A 13,867-nucleotide genomic window follows, 5' to 3' on the forward strand; every position below is an offset into this window, starting at 1 on the left:
TAGAACTGAATATAAACTCAACTCCCCAAAGACATCTGAGAAAGGTCTCAAACCAAGTGCTGCTTTAAAATATAGATCACATCTCTGTGTAGTTGTATTCCTGTACCCTTTAGAAACATTTCCTTTAGGAGTAGACATCAGTGAATACAAGCAAATAGAATAACACAGAAGCTAAAATATTCTTCTGACACCTAGGGCAGACACATGTCATTGAAAAAAAAATCACAATAAAGAAAACACTTGTCTAAAAAATATACTGTTACCCGATTCTCTACCTTTCAGAAAGGTAAGAGTACCCATTGCTGCAAATCAATGAAGCTCGCTTCATTATTTCATAGGACAGTGGTGTTTCTCAAAGTGTGGTCCACTAACGTGGGATAATTGTTAAAAAATGCAGATCGCTGGGCCTAACCTCAGATCTTCTGAATGAGAATCATTCAATTTGGCATTTTCAGTGAACATCGCTAGTTGAATATTGTGCACCTGAAGTTTGAAAACTCCTGGAAAACTAGGTTGAAGGGGAAAGTCTGCTGAAAGCTTCCCTTGGGGTTAGTAAGGAAGTTCTTTGAAGAGGGGTAGGTAAAAATGAGTTGGCAGTGTCATCTGTCTTTCCTTCTCACCCTCAATTCCCAGAAACTTTTCTCATACTCCGGTATCCCGTGCAGTTTTGCTTGTAAATTTATCAATTAGGTAAGAAAGTGGGAGTTTTCACTGTGGCTCAGTGAGTTATGAACCCGACTAGTATCCATGAAGTTGCAGGTTCAATCCCTGGCCTCGCTTAGTGAGTTAGGAATCTGGCCTTGCGGTGAGCTGTGGTGAAGGTTGCGGATGTGGCTCGGATCCTGCTTTGCTGTGATGTAGGCCGGTGGCTTCATCTCTGATTCTACCCCTAGCCTTGGAACTTCCATGTGCTTCAGGTGCAGCCCTAAAAAGCAAAGTAAAATAAAATAAAAGCCCTGAAACTTTTCATACTTTAGTTACATATTGACTTAGCGCTCATAAATATCCCAAGGATCTTAACATTTTTTCAGTATTTTTAAGTCCATAAAGAGTAGAAAAAAGAGTGAACAAACTTTATTTTTTGAAAATAAAAAAAGGATCTAGATTTAGCAAAAAAAAAAAAAAAGCCATTTTAAATTTAAATTCTTTGTGATTAGGGGTTACTATTTCTTCAAGTATTGCTCTCTCTTGAATCTTACATTCTAAACAAAAAGTGCTAGAATTTAAAATAGTGCTATCCTTTGAATGAAGGTATATATTTTTATCTTTTATTGAACTAGTTTTCAAATTTTTGTGTTTTTCAGTCATAGAAATAGTTAACAGTATCTCATGCAGAAACTCAATAGGCAAAATAGATAAAAATAAAACTTCCTGTTGAAGAGTGTGTGTGTTTGTGTTGGGGGCAGAGCCTAACTCATTCAGTTCTCATTTCCTTCTTTTAGAGTAAGGGTCAGCAAACTATGGCCCACTGGCCAAATCCTCCCACTTCCTGTCTTTGCAAATCAAATTTTTTGAATGCAGACATGTCCACTCATTTATGCATTGTCTGTGGCTGCTTTTGTGCTGTAACATCAGAGTTGAATAGTTGAGACAGAGACCTATCTAGGCAAAATGTAAGTAAAATGTGTACTCTCTGACCCTTTACAGAAAGCTTTTAGAAGGACAATGCTTGAGCTGCACATCTCCTTGGTTTTGAGCTGTGCCACTCAACCCCTGCAAGGCACCTCCATCCACATGAGCATTTACTACAGTGTACTTTTCAATGATGATAATGATAACAACAACAATGATAATGACTTTCTATGTGTTCCATGCCATTAAAGGTAAAAAATCCTCTCTTAGCATGAGTCAGCTATTGTAGAGCTGGCCTTGCATTTCCTAATATATTAATGGTGAATGATGCAATTCCTTAGGAATTATTTGGGAATATTTCATTTTTTGTTTAGTTCATATTGGGTTTATCTTTTCCCTCCTAAAATTTATTTTACACCACTTTAAACAGTATTAATTCTTTGTTCTTTTGCTGGCCTTTAGCTAGGTGGAGGTGGATCCCTCTAAGAAATGAGTAGAGCAATCTGAGGTTCTGAGAACAGGTAGAAGTCTCCTCTCTCTTTTATGTCTGTTTTTATCTGTTAAGAACAGTCAGACAAGGGAGTTCCCATTGTGGCTCACTGGAAATGAACCTGATTATTATTTATGAGGAGGTGGGTTTGATCCCTGGCCTTGCTCAGTGAGTTAAGGATCCAGTGTTGCTGGGAGCTGTGGTGTAGGTCACAGATGTGGCTCAGATCTGGCGTGGCTGTGGCTGGCAGCTGCAGGTCCGATTTGACCCTTAGCCCAGGAACTTCTCTATGTCACAGGTATGGCCCTAAAAAGAAAAAAAAAAATGAGTAGACAGACAAAATATGTAAATTATCTCATCAGTATCGGGTCCTAGTTAAAAGAAGTTAAAACCTAGTCAGCCATATCTTAAAATAACAATTTAAATTGAACTGCCATCCAGCATATTTCTTTCGTGCCCCTGAAATATACTTGTTTAATCAGTGATATTATATAACTTACTGTGATTCTCTACTTGGATTTCTGTATAAGGGAGCCTTTGAAAAGTTGTTCTCCAAACAGGACATTTTTTTTTTGTTTTTATTTTTTCATACTCAGTCTCATTTTTATTAAAGTATAGTTGATTTACAATGTTGTGCCAATTTTTGCTGTATAGGAAAGTGATCCAGGCATACACACATACACACACACACACACACATACGTATATATATATTTATATATATGTGTGTGTATATATATACATATATATATATATATATATATATATATATATATATATATATATACACTTTTCTCTCATTTTGTCTTTCTTCCAAAGTTGTTTGCCAAACAGGACAATGTTGATCACCCCTGTAGCAGATGAAGAGCAAAGCATATTTTTCTTTTCTAATTAAGTGCGTAGTTCTTTTGTAACAAGGTCACACAGAGTAGGGTCATATGGGAGAAATACACTAAACTGTTGAATTTCTAGTCTTTTGAAAAAAGTCAATGCCATTTCATTCCATTTGATTTTATTTCACTTTTGAATCCCTAACTAGAAGATACTAAGCTTGATGGTGTCGGGATAATAGTCATATGTGACTATTACTGATGGTCCGAAATTACATTGTAGAATAAGAGGTGGTTGCTGGCTGATAGTGCATAAGGCTTGTATCAAAATCTTTGTAGGATGAGCTAAAGGAGACACCCTGGAAGTCTCAGTATGATACTTTAAAAAAAACCCAATTCCAGACTGAATTTTAAGTCCTATGCGCTCCTACCAGTGTCCTGAAAGTCACACGTTGTTGCTGTTCATAATTGCTTTTGATGGAGTGCAAGGCAGCATTATATTTTTTCCTCTTTGGGATTTAGCACAGTTTAACTCCTACGTCTCATTCTGGACTTGTAAGAAGGCTTATTTTAGCAGAGAAGTAGTTCATTGTAATGCCCCACCTGTCAGGAGAGAAAATGGAATTAGTTACTCCTTTCAGTACTTAGATTTTGAAAACAGAAGCCCACAGTTTGAGTACGAGGTGGACCAGGCTTAGACTAGCCATGCCAACCATTTATCCCCTTAACAGCCACCAGTAGGCCCAAGACAAGGTAAATTCACTGTCCAGGTGTTCTTCCCTGGGCTGAGCCTGGCTGGCAGTGGGCATCCTATCAGTCATGCCTCCTGGACTGCTGCTTGTCTACTGCTGAGCTGCAATCCAAAAGCCAAGGAGCAGACTTGGTTTTCATAGCATCCTCTACAGGAGCCAAGTAGGTACTGCAGCCAGAGGCTGTTCTGGTCCCCTTGCAGTGATTTCCCAGTTTTTCAGGGATCAGGGAGATAGCCTGATCTTCGTTCACCCACTTCTCTTCAGGTGGTCTCGTCAAAAAGGGGTCACACCTGACGAGGTTATTCCTTCCACCTGAGAATGTTCTAGAGGCAGAGGCACCTCTTGTTAGATGTTTTGTCTTTCCTAGCAAAGCAAAAGGTAGTAACTCAGAGATCTGATGCTATTCTCTTCCTTCTCTCTAATCAACATGTAACACATCTAAATGTTTCCAAATCTTTCAAAGCACTTTTTTTTCTAAGATGAGATAATCAAAGCAGTGTGCTTAAAGACAGTCCTTTGTCCCTATAAGAGCTTAAGGCTGGCTAAGGAAGAGAGCACTGTGATGAAGAGGCTGGCTGAATAGTACTGTCAGTAAATGGCCAGCACCCCACTGGTCAGCAGCTCCACTTGGGAAATCTGGATGCTCAGAGATGCATTTTGAGGTACCTTAGTGGGAAGCACTATAATAGGTGGGGTTAAAAACAGCAAAATTGTTATTAACACCCCTATTTCATTAAAATGAGATCTCATTGGGAAATGATAAGCAGGAATGAAAAATATAATTTTAGCAGACTTTTATCAAAATTTCTTTTCAATCAGTTACTTTTCATAACACACCTGATCCCTTCACTGATGAATTTACTTCTCTCAGTCTCTGTAAATTGTGTAGTAATTTATAAAAGACAGGTTTTTGTAACTAAAGAGTCTTTTTTTCTGATAAAAATATCCCAAAGCTTTGAAGTTGGAGCATCTTTCCCTTTCCTCCCTTTAAATCTTTTTCTCCATCTTTGATCGTAATTGCCTAATTGCACCCATTCTTTATATATCCCTCTGTGCCTTCTGAGCAGTTCCCCAGGTGGTTAGAAATGTTATTTGAAAGACACAGATACAGATGCATGTTATGCAATTAATAGGCCTTCACTAAGTGGAACCAATAGACCATTAAAATGAATCCATGCTGCCCAGGCTCGCTCTCTCTTTCTCTCTCTAGCAATAACCTGACCCAATGGCTAAAGTGATAGGGAAATCTGTCTCTTCAATTCCACTCTAAGTGCCAAAGAAGAACAGGACACAGATAATGATTTCCTGCTCTCAGCAACAAACGTGCGAATACTTCCACCCAAAGTATACCTCCTGTTGAGGCTGCTGAATCGGGAGTTGCACCATTTACAATAGAAAATGGAATAATTTGCCTACTCCAACCCAGAGAGAGGTAGTATCTTGCAATAAATGGCTAGGCTGTATAAATAATAAAGTAAAAATGGGCCTGAAGCTGCCGGGATTTTTGTTTGCAGGAAATAGGATAACGCTAAGCAATTTATGGCACTGTTTCCCAGCTAGAGTCCAAGGGCTATTTAGTTAGTAATGGCAATAACAGAAACGGCTTCATGTCAAGATGGAGCCACAAGTGCTAGGCAGGAACCGAGCAACAAATATTAAAAGATGTCAACTGCCAGCATGAGTTGATTGCAACTGGTGGCTCTGGGAAAATGGAGCATTAGCAGTGAGAGAGCCAGCCATCAGAAAACCTCAGAGGCCAATAACAGCTCTCATCCCCTGTATCCCTGAGCTACTTGCTGAGGAAGGAGAGAGAGAATAATTTATGAGCACTGGAGGCCTGATCTGTTAACACATTATTATCTATGTCAGTTGGAGTAATTACTGACCTGACAATATTATGGATATACGTTCAGAGTAACAAACATTCCTGGGGTGATTACGAGAAGTACAATCATGTTTCAGATTGCCAAAGTGACCAGTCCACTCTTGTACATGTCCTGGGGCAGAAAGGAAGGCATGTAGAATTTTCTGGCTGAGATGTTCCAATGCAAGGGAGATGTGCTTCCCTGGAGGTTTCTCCAAAAATTAGGCAGTAGCACATTCAAACTTCCCCAATATCAGATTCTGCTCTCAGGGTGGTATTAGTACTTTGTACTTAATGAACATTTACTACATGCAGGAATGCCAAAATGTTTACACAACTTCATCTCACTCAGTGCTCACAGTGACCTTCCAAGGTAGGCCCAGTCATTATGTGCATTTTTAATTTTTATTTTTTTGCTTTTTGGGGCCACACCCATGGCATATGGTTGTTCCTAGGTTAGGGGTCAAATTGGAGCTACAACTACTGGCCAACACCACAGCCACAATAATACCAGATCCGAGCCACATCTGTGACCTACACCACAGCTCACAGCAACACCAGATCTGTAATCCATTGAGCAAAGCCAGGGATCGAACCCGCATCCTCATGGGTACTAGCTGGGTTTGTTTCCACTGAGTCACAACAGGAACACCATTACGTGCATTTATGAGATGAGTGAAGTGAGGCTCAAGGGACTAAGTAATTGGTAAATGTTGGTAAATATGAAGACAAGAGTCAGGTCCAATGTTGCCTGATTCCAGAACTTGAGCTTAAACTATGTTGTCTCCAGTAATGATAATAATAAAACAGTAACAATTATAGCATCTTCGGCTAATGTTTATTGGGTATTTATTGTGTATTAAAAGTTGGGCCAAATGTTGGAATAAATAAGGATAGGATAACCACTGTAACAGACAACCCCAAGTCTTTAGGATCCGTGTGTGGTAGAGCCCTGGGACTCTACTCCATGTGGTCATTCAGAGACTCAATTGTCTTCCCAGTGATGGTTTAATATGTGGATTTCAAAGTGAGCATAAAAGGAAAGAGAGCGAGCATGGGAAAGGCACAGGTGCTTGTAACTTCCTTGGCCCATAACTGACACCACCCTTGGGCTCACATTCTAGTGTCATAATGAGTTACATAACTCCCCCCCCCCCCCCCCCGCCGCCAGGATATAAAGTGGCTGCAAATTGTGTTGTGACTGTTCCCAAGAGGAGTCAAGCATTTGGTGAGCTTCTAATTTGTCTTTGACATGGCATTTTACCTGCTTTAGCTCATTCTTGACACTATCTTCAGGGGGTTTTATTTCTGTGATACAGATGAGGAAACAGAGATAGGGAGAGGTTCCACTTTCTCAAGATCACATAGCCAGGAAGTGTTATAGGAGGGATTGTTGGGGAAAATGATTGACCCTCTCATGCAAGAAAAATAAGTTTGTAAAAAATAATTTATCTTAGGTCTGTTGATTGTTTACTGGAAACATTATCAGCATTTTCCTCTGCCGTTATTCCCTATATCCAATAGCTTATTCTCTAGTTCTACCCACTTATTGTAGTTCCCTGAATGAGCTTTGTTCTTTCCTATCTCTGGGAACTGCTATTCTACCTCTGGACTTGGGTCCCTCTGATACATCCTTCACATCTCAGCTAGGATAGCGTTTCTCCAGAAACTCCTATAATTTCAAAGTCTGAGTAGGAAATTCTGCCATGAGGTCCCTTGTTGTCCTAGGTTTCCCTTATCATAGCACATGCCTCACTGGTTTTTAAATGTCTTCCTTGCCATGGGCTAAATTCCACCAGGACAGAAGTTTTGTTTAGCTCATTTATCTCTGCATCCTAGTGTTTAAGCTGCCTGGTGCATGTAGTTCAAGAACTGTTTATTAAATGAATGAATGAATAAGTTACCCAGATTTCTGAACCTACCTTTATTCCTCCATGGTTCTCATCTAAATAGGTTAATACTCCTTCTCTTACAGATCTATAATCATATTTAAGTGAGCTGAGCACTTAAATGTTGTGTGTATGATATTAAGAAGAGCATATTCAAAGAAAAAAATATTTGTTGATACCCTGAAGGAGCTCCCCATCTTGGAATGGATAGAGATCTGTAACTCCGAATTATGATGTGATATGGCAAATGGCATTATGGAGGAATGTGAGAATGAGGTCCTGTGAGAGCACAGATAAGGGAGTGACTGGGGAGGTAAGAAAAAGCTGCATAGGGAAGGGGGCCTGTGATCCAGACTTTATTCAGATAGACATATAAGACCTGGAATAGCTAAAACAACTTTGGGAAGAAAGAACAGAGCTAGAGATACCAGGATCCCTGACTTTAGACTATACGTCCAAGCTAAGTCATCAAAACAGTATGGTACTGCTACAAAAATAGATACATAAATCAATGGAATAGAAGAGAGAGCCCAGAACTAAACCCAAACACTTAATGATCAGTTAATCCATGACAAGAGATGATACAAGAATGTACAATGGGGAAAATAGTCTCTTCAATAAGTGGTGCTGGGAAAGTAGATTGCTACATGTAAAAGAATGAAATTAGAATGTTCTCAAACACTACACACAAAAATAAATTCAACAATGTAAGACCAGAAACTATAACACTCTTAGAGAAAAACATAGGTAGAATTCTCTGATATAAATTGTAGCAATAATTTTTCTGCATCTGTTTCCCAAAGCAAAGAAAATAAAAGAAAAAATAAACAAATGGGATTGAACTAAACTTAAAACCTTTTGCACAGCAAAGGAAACCATCAACAAAATGAAAAGACAAACTACTAAATGGGAGAAAATATTTGCAAATGAGATGACTAATAAGAAATTAATATCCAACATAAGTTATAAACAGCTTATATAACTCAGAATCAAGAAAACAATCAATCCAATCACAAAGTGGGCAGAAGACTTGAATAGACATTTTTCCAAAGAGGAAATGCAGATGGCCAACAGGCACATGAAAAGATGCTCAACATTGCTAATCATCAGGGAAATGCATATCAAAACCACAGTGAGATATCACATCACACCTGTCAGAATGGCTATCATCAAAAAGAACAGAAGAAACTAAATGTTGGTAAGGATATGGAGAAAAGGGAGTCCTTGCACACTGTTGGTGGGAATGTAAATTGGTGCAGTCACTGCAGAAAACATTGAGGAATTTTCTCAAAAAACTAAAAATTGAACTACCGTATGAGCTCACAATTCCACTCCTTGGTATATATCTGAGGAAAACAAAACACTAATTGAAAACCATTCATTCACCCCAATGTTCACTGTCGCATTATTTACAATAGCCAAGATAGAGACGCAACCTAAATGCCCATCAGCAGATGAATGGATACAAGATACTGTACAATGGAATACTACACTGCCATAAAGAGAAAGAAATTTTGCCATCTTTAGCAACATGGATGGATTTGGAGGGTATTAGGCTAAGTGAAATAAGTCAGACAAATATTATATATATCACTTATAGGTGAAATAAAAATATACAACAAATGAGTGAACATAACAAGCAGACTCCTGGATATAGAGAACAAACTAGTGGGGAGAAGGGGAGAGAGGTGAGGCAATAATAGGGGTAGGGAACTAAGAAGAATAAACTATTAAGTATAAAACAAGCTACAAAGATATGTTTTAACAACACAGGAAATATGGCCAATATATAATAATTACAATTGTATTATAACATTAAAAAATTGTGAATCACTATATTATACACCTATGACATATAATATATTGTGCATCAATTATACCTAAATAAAAACAATAACAAGTATTTAGAAAGACACAGATAAGACCATCCAATGCATGATGGATTGCATGGGACAAATCAGGAAGGAATAAAGATTACTTTTTTGAGGAATTTAAGAAGATAACTCAATAGACAAATGATTTCATCAAAGAAGATGTAAGAATGGCCAGAGATACATGAAAAGATTCTTTACATCATTTGACATGAGAAAAATGCAAATTAATATCACAGTAGGATGTCTCAAGGTGCCCACTTGAATGGTTAAGATTAAAAAGACTAAAATAGCAAGTGCTGGCTGGCAAAAAAGTGGAGTAACCAGAATCCTCATATGGTGCTGGCTGGAATATATAGTGGTACGATCATTTTGGAAAACAGCTTGGCAGTTTTTTATAGGATTAAACATATTGTTTCCCTAAGACCCAGACTTTCCACTTCCTTTTATTTCCTCAAGATAAATAAAAATGTATAACCTGAGAAAGATTTGTATACATATTTTCCTAGTAAATTTATTCATAACTACAACCCACAGATAACCCAAATACCGCTCAAGAGGAAGATGAATAAACAAATTATACTTATTTAATAAAATATTCCTCAAGAATAAAAAGAAACTACTTATATACTAAATAGCGTGGATGGATCCCAAAAGCATTATTCTGAGTGAAAAAAGCCAGACACGATGACGCCATATGAATAAACTTACATAATATTTTAGAAGGAACAAAGCCAGTCCCTAGTGATAGAAAGTAGACCCATGTTGCCTGGGGCCAGAGGCTGAGAATGAGTGGCTTTAAATGTCCATGAGTGAGAGTTTTGAAGGTGGATGAAAACATTCTACTTCTTGCTCTGGTAATAGTTTAATAGGTACATGGAGTCATGTGTTGGTTGAAACATCAAACTCTGTCTTAAGTAGCAGAAACAACAGAAGTCCATTACACAGATTATTCTTGACTCAAGCAACAAGATCACTTTTTTTTTGATTCCAGAATACCATGTGCTTTCCTGCACTAAGGTCTTTCATAATGCTGTTCCCTTTGCCAGGAATGTCCAGTCTCATCTCTTTAGGTGAGGTTCTACTAACCTTACATGGCATCTTTTCAATGATGTCTCTCTAATTAAATCTTGAGTTGTCATGCTCTGAACCTTATAATTATTTTTATCCTTCATGCTTTTTTCTTAATCTGCCTTATGTTATAGTTATTTATTATACTGCCCCTTACTTGTTCTCTGATGATCTATAAGATGCCTGAGAGCAAGGATCCTTGTACCTCCAGAAGCCTATTGCCCAAGAATGAACCTGAGAGTGGGTGTTTGTTATCAGTGTGCTGACATAAATTAATTGCTATGAATTAATGAATTGTTTTAAGGTTCTGATCCGAGAGATGTGTGAAATCACTTGCTTCCACATGGAGATACATTTGAAAGAGACCTAATATTTTTCACTGTTGTGGGTGCCAGGTGTTCACCATGGGATCGGGAGGATTTGCCCTTGGATTAGATTTTAAAATTGAAAACAGCTACATGTGAGTTGAGCCCAGAAGGATATATGACAGCTTTATAGAGACGTGTGGTGGTTGGGTCATGAAATGAAAGGGTTGCCAGTGTAAAACTATTATTTGTTCTGGGGAACTTCTAAAACAAAGGAAAAATAATTTTGCTTTTGTAAAACATGAAAGCTGATAGATGGTAATTATTTTCTGCTTGGCTGCAATTACGACTTCATAACATAATATACTGTATTAATGACTGTGCTGTGTTAATTGGAGAAGCAGGTATATTAAGAACACCCATGAGATTTTAATACTGGTAATGTATTTGAATCTTTAACTTTGTGGAAAATGGTGTGAAACATTATTTTTCAATGCCATGGCTTTTATTCTCAAACCCAAAGAATTAGAGTAATGTGTTTGTAGCCTCATCCACACAGAGAATCAACTAATTGGTAGTGTTTTACACAGTCTGTGCCAAGAAATGCTCAACTTGAGATTGGAAAGATGTAAATGCTATAACCCATGGTTACAGAGGAGAGAAAACTAACCCTATTGTTCAAGTACCCCCGGCCATTATTCTCTTGGTTATAAAGTTACTAAAAAGTGCTTTTCTGTGCACTAATTAGATGTGTAGACACAGACTGAAATTTTGGAGTTGATGATGACAGAACCCAGACATTTTCTGAGTTGATAAGGCCTTTGTGCAGTCCTCAGCATCTGTGTCTGTTTCTTGCTCGTAATTGGGGAAAACATCACATATAAACCTTGCTAGTGGATAAGGGTAACTGGAGGGCACAGTCAGCAGCAGCTTCCCTGCTTCTTTTTTGCTTAAGCTTAGTCTTTCCCACTGGTATATTGACGAGAGTCCTGAGGTAAACATTGTGATAAAAATAGCCAACATTTATTGAGTGCCAAGCGTGCTAAGCCCTTTACGTATAATCCTAAAAGAGCGATATTATTATTATGCCCATTTTACAGATGGGTAAGCTGAGACTTGGGTTAGGTAAACCTGCCCATGGTTATAGGCCAGTGAATGCTGAGGTTGGAATTGTAAACACTGCTTTATTTTTTGCATCACTTTAAAAATGAACTCTTTCATGGTTGTGATCTTTAGCTCTAAAAGGAGATTAGAAAGAGCTGAATATACTATCACATGTTCATCAAACAGGACTTAGATAAACACACACTCTGTTCTAAGTAGCTTTTTGCTCATGATGGGCAAAGAGAATTCATATATGGCCAAAGGGGACAGCGTGGTTTTTTTTATCCATCTTCAAACTAAAGTTTGAGCCTTTTGAGCCTGCACATATATCCAGCTACAATCCATACATTTGCCTCTTAGTCTTGGCCTTGAAAATCTAGTTTCAACAATTTGTCGATGCATAGTTAATGGATTCAATGTACGTGCACCCCACCCCCAGGATGTATAAGGTTGTTATTTTACATATTTGTCACAAATGACTGCAGCCTCCATATATTATTGGAGTGAGCTTTTCTAATGGGGATAAATGTACCACACTGTGGACTCTCAAGATGGCAAGATACACAACTTATGTTCAGTGAAGCGGGGGCAAATATATTATCCCTCTGCCCTGCTGTGACATGCATATATTCCATTTGAGCGTCGCGAGGGCATTAAATCCAGAGAGATCAAAAGAAAATACAGAGACAGACTTCAGCTGCTGGTTCTTAAAGCAGTTTCTATTGGCTCCACGCTATTTGCATAGAGTGTAGAAGGCTTAACTGCTTCATCAAAAGAGAAATTTTATTGAAACATTATATTTTTATAAGTTTTTTTTTCTCCTGCAAGTTACATTTCCCTAAATTGCCTGAAAATCCAGGGAGATTTTTAATAAATGAGAACTCAAGGGAAAGCGTTCTCTTCTACTTTTGTAATAATGGAGTGTGGAATACAATTTTAAAATGTTATGTACACTTTTATCAAAAGAACTTAAGTTCAGAATTTTATTTCCTAAAGACCTAGTTTTCACAAAACTTGTTTTAAAGAATTATTTGCATCTGGCAGATTTTCTTCCATCCTTTTTGTGGTTGCCCTTTACAAATGAAAATACAGGTGCCCTGGTTAATGAATCTTTTGGGCAGGTACTGTCCATTTTATTTAGAATAGCAACAAAAAGTGCAGAATTGGGGAGAGAAGCTTTTCACAAGAGCTGTAATTTTTGATTCTTATTTTTTGCATAGCATAGTAGACTATTTACACTAGTGAAAGTGTTATAGGCTGGGGTGAGCATTCCAAGGGCTGGTAGAATGTATTAAGCATTGCTTCTTTGCCTCATATATGAAACTAAACACAGAGTCAGAACTGTGTCGTTGAACTTGGAGAAGTCAACCAGTCTGATCGCTCATCTCTGTGGAAATAGAAGTATGAAGAGACAGGTTAAAACTCTGGTTTTAAACCCTTGGCAGTATTAAACAGATTTCAGGATGGCATTAAACCAAGGGATTTGAGCCAGACATTGGGTATTCAAGCTCCTATGACTATGACCTCTGAAACAGAAAGCATTGTAAAGGAGGCTTCTGAGTTTGCACAGGAAGCTTGACAATAGCTTTCCTCTAAAGAGAAAACTGAGACTTAAGGTGTCATGATTAAGTTCATTGGCGTGATCGAATCATTTCTCTCACACTGTTGAAAGCTGCAGGTTTGTCGTCCAGGTCTGTGGGAGCTCTACAAAATTGTTAGGAACCCAGGCTCCTGTGTGTGTGTGTGTGTGTGTGTTCTCTCTTTCTCTCTCTCAGCCTTCCTTAGCATGGTTCAAAATGGTGACTGGAACTCTAGCTAAGGAGGAAAAGATGAAAAAGCAGAGAAGTAGTACCTACATGACATGTTTTTAAAGGAAGTTTCCTAGAACCTGCCTCATAGACCTTTTCTTACATCTCACTGGCCCAAACTTAATTCTGTGTCCACACCTAGCTAAACAGGAAGTTGGGAAACCTAGTTGAAATTCTGAGAGTCCTCTGCTGAGCAAGAATTCTGTCACTGATCAAGAGAGAAGAAAGGATATTGAGGTGGGTAGCCTCAGTGATAGGAATTGCTTAGGATCACAGAGTTTTCTAATGACTGAGATGAGAAGTATATCTCCT

At 38.2% G+C, this 13,867-nt stretch overlaps 1 protein-coding gene across 2 annotated transcripts in view; it reads left to right on the forward strand.

Moving 5' to 3' along the window:
- The window catches only part of SLC7A11 (solute carrier family 7 member 11), a 376,273-nt gene that overhangs the window by 38,841 nt on the left and 323,565 nt on the right, over window positions 1-13,867 (forward strand). Inside the window, exon 1 of one of the 2 annotated variants that reach the window (XM_084972876.1) lies at window positions 6,711-6,735. The exons of the other annotated variant lie outside the window; for it this stretch is intronic. The gene's annotated coding sequence lies outside the window, so the exon portion shown is untranslated. Of the gene's footprint in view, window positions 1-6,710; window positions 6,736-13,867 lie in introns of those variants that run through there. 2 annotated transcript variants of the gene reach the window in all.

The sequence above is a fragment of the Sus scrofa genome, chromosome 8 (genome assembly GCF_054392235.1).
Source record: "Sus scrofa isolate SSC_HxYL_T2T_F1_AM1 chromosome 8, Sscrofa_HxYL_maternal_Yorkshire_Landrace_v2.0, whole genome shotgun sequence".
Classification (NCBI taxonomy): domain Eukaryota; kingdom Metazoa; phylum Chordata; class Mammalia; order Artiodactyla; family Suidae; genus Sus; species Sus scrofa.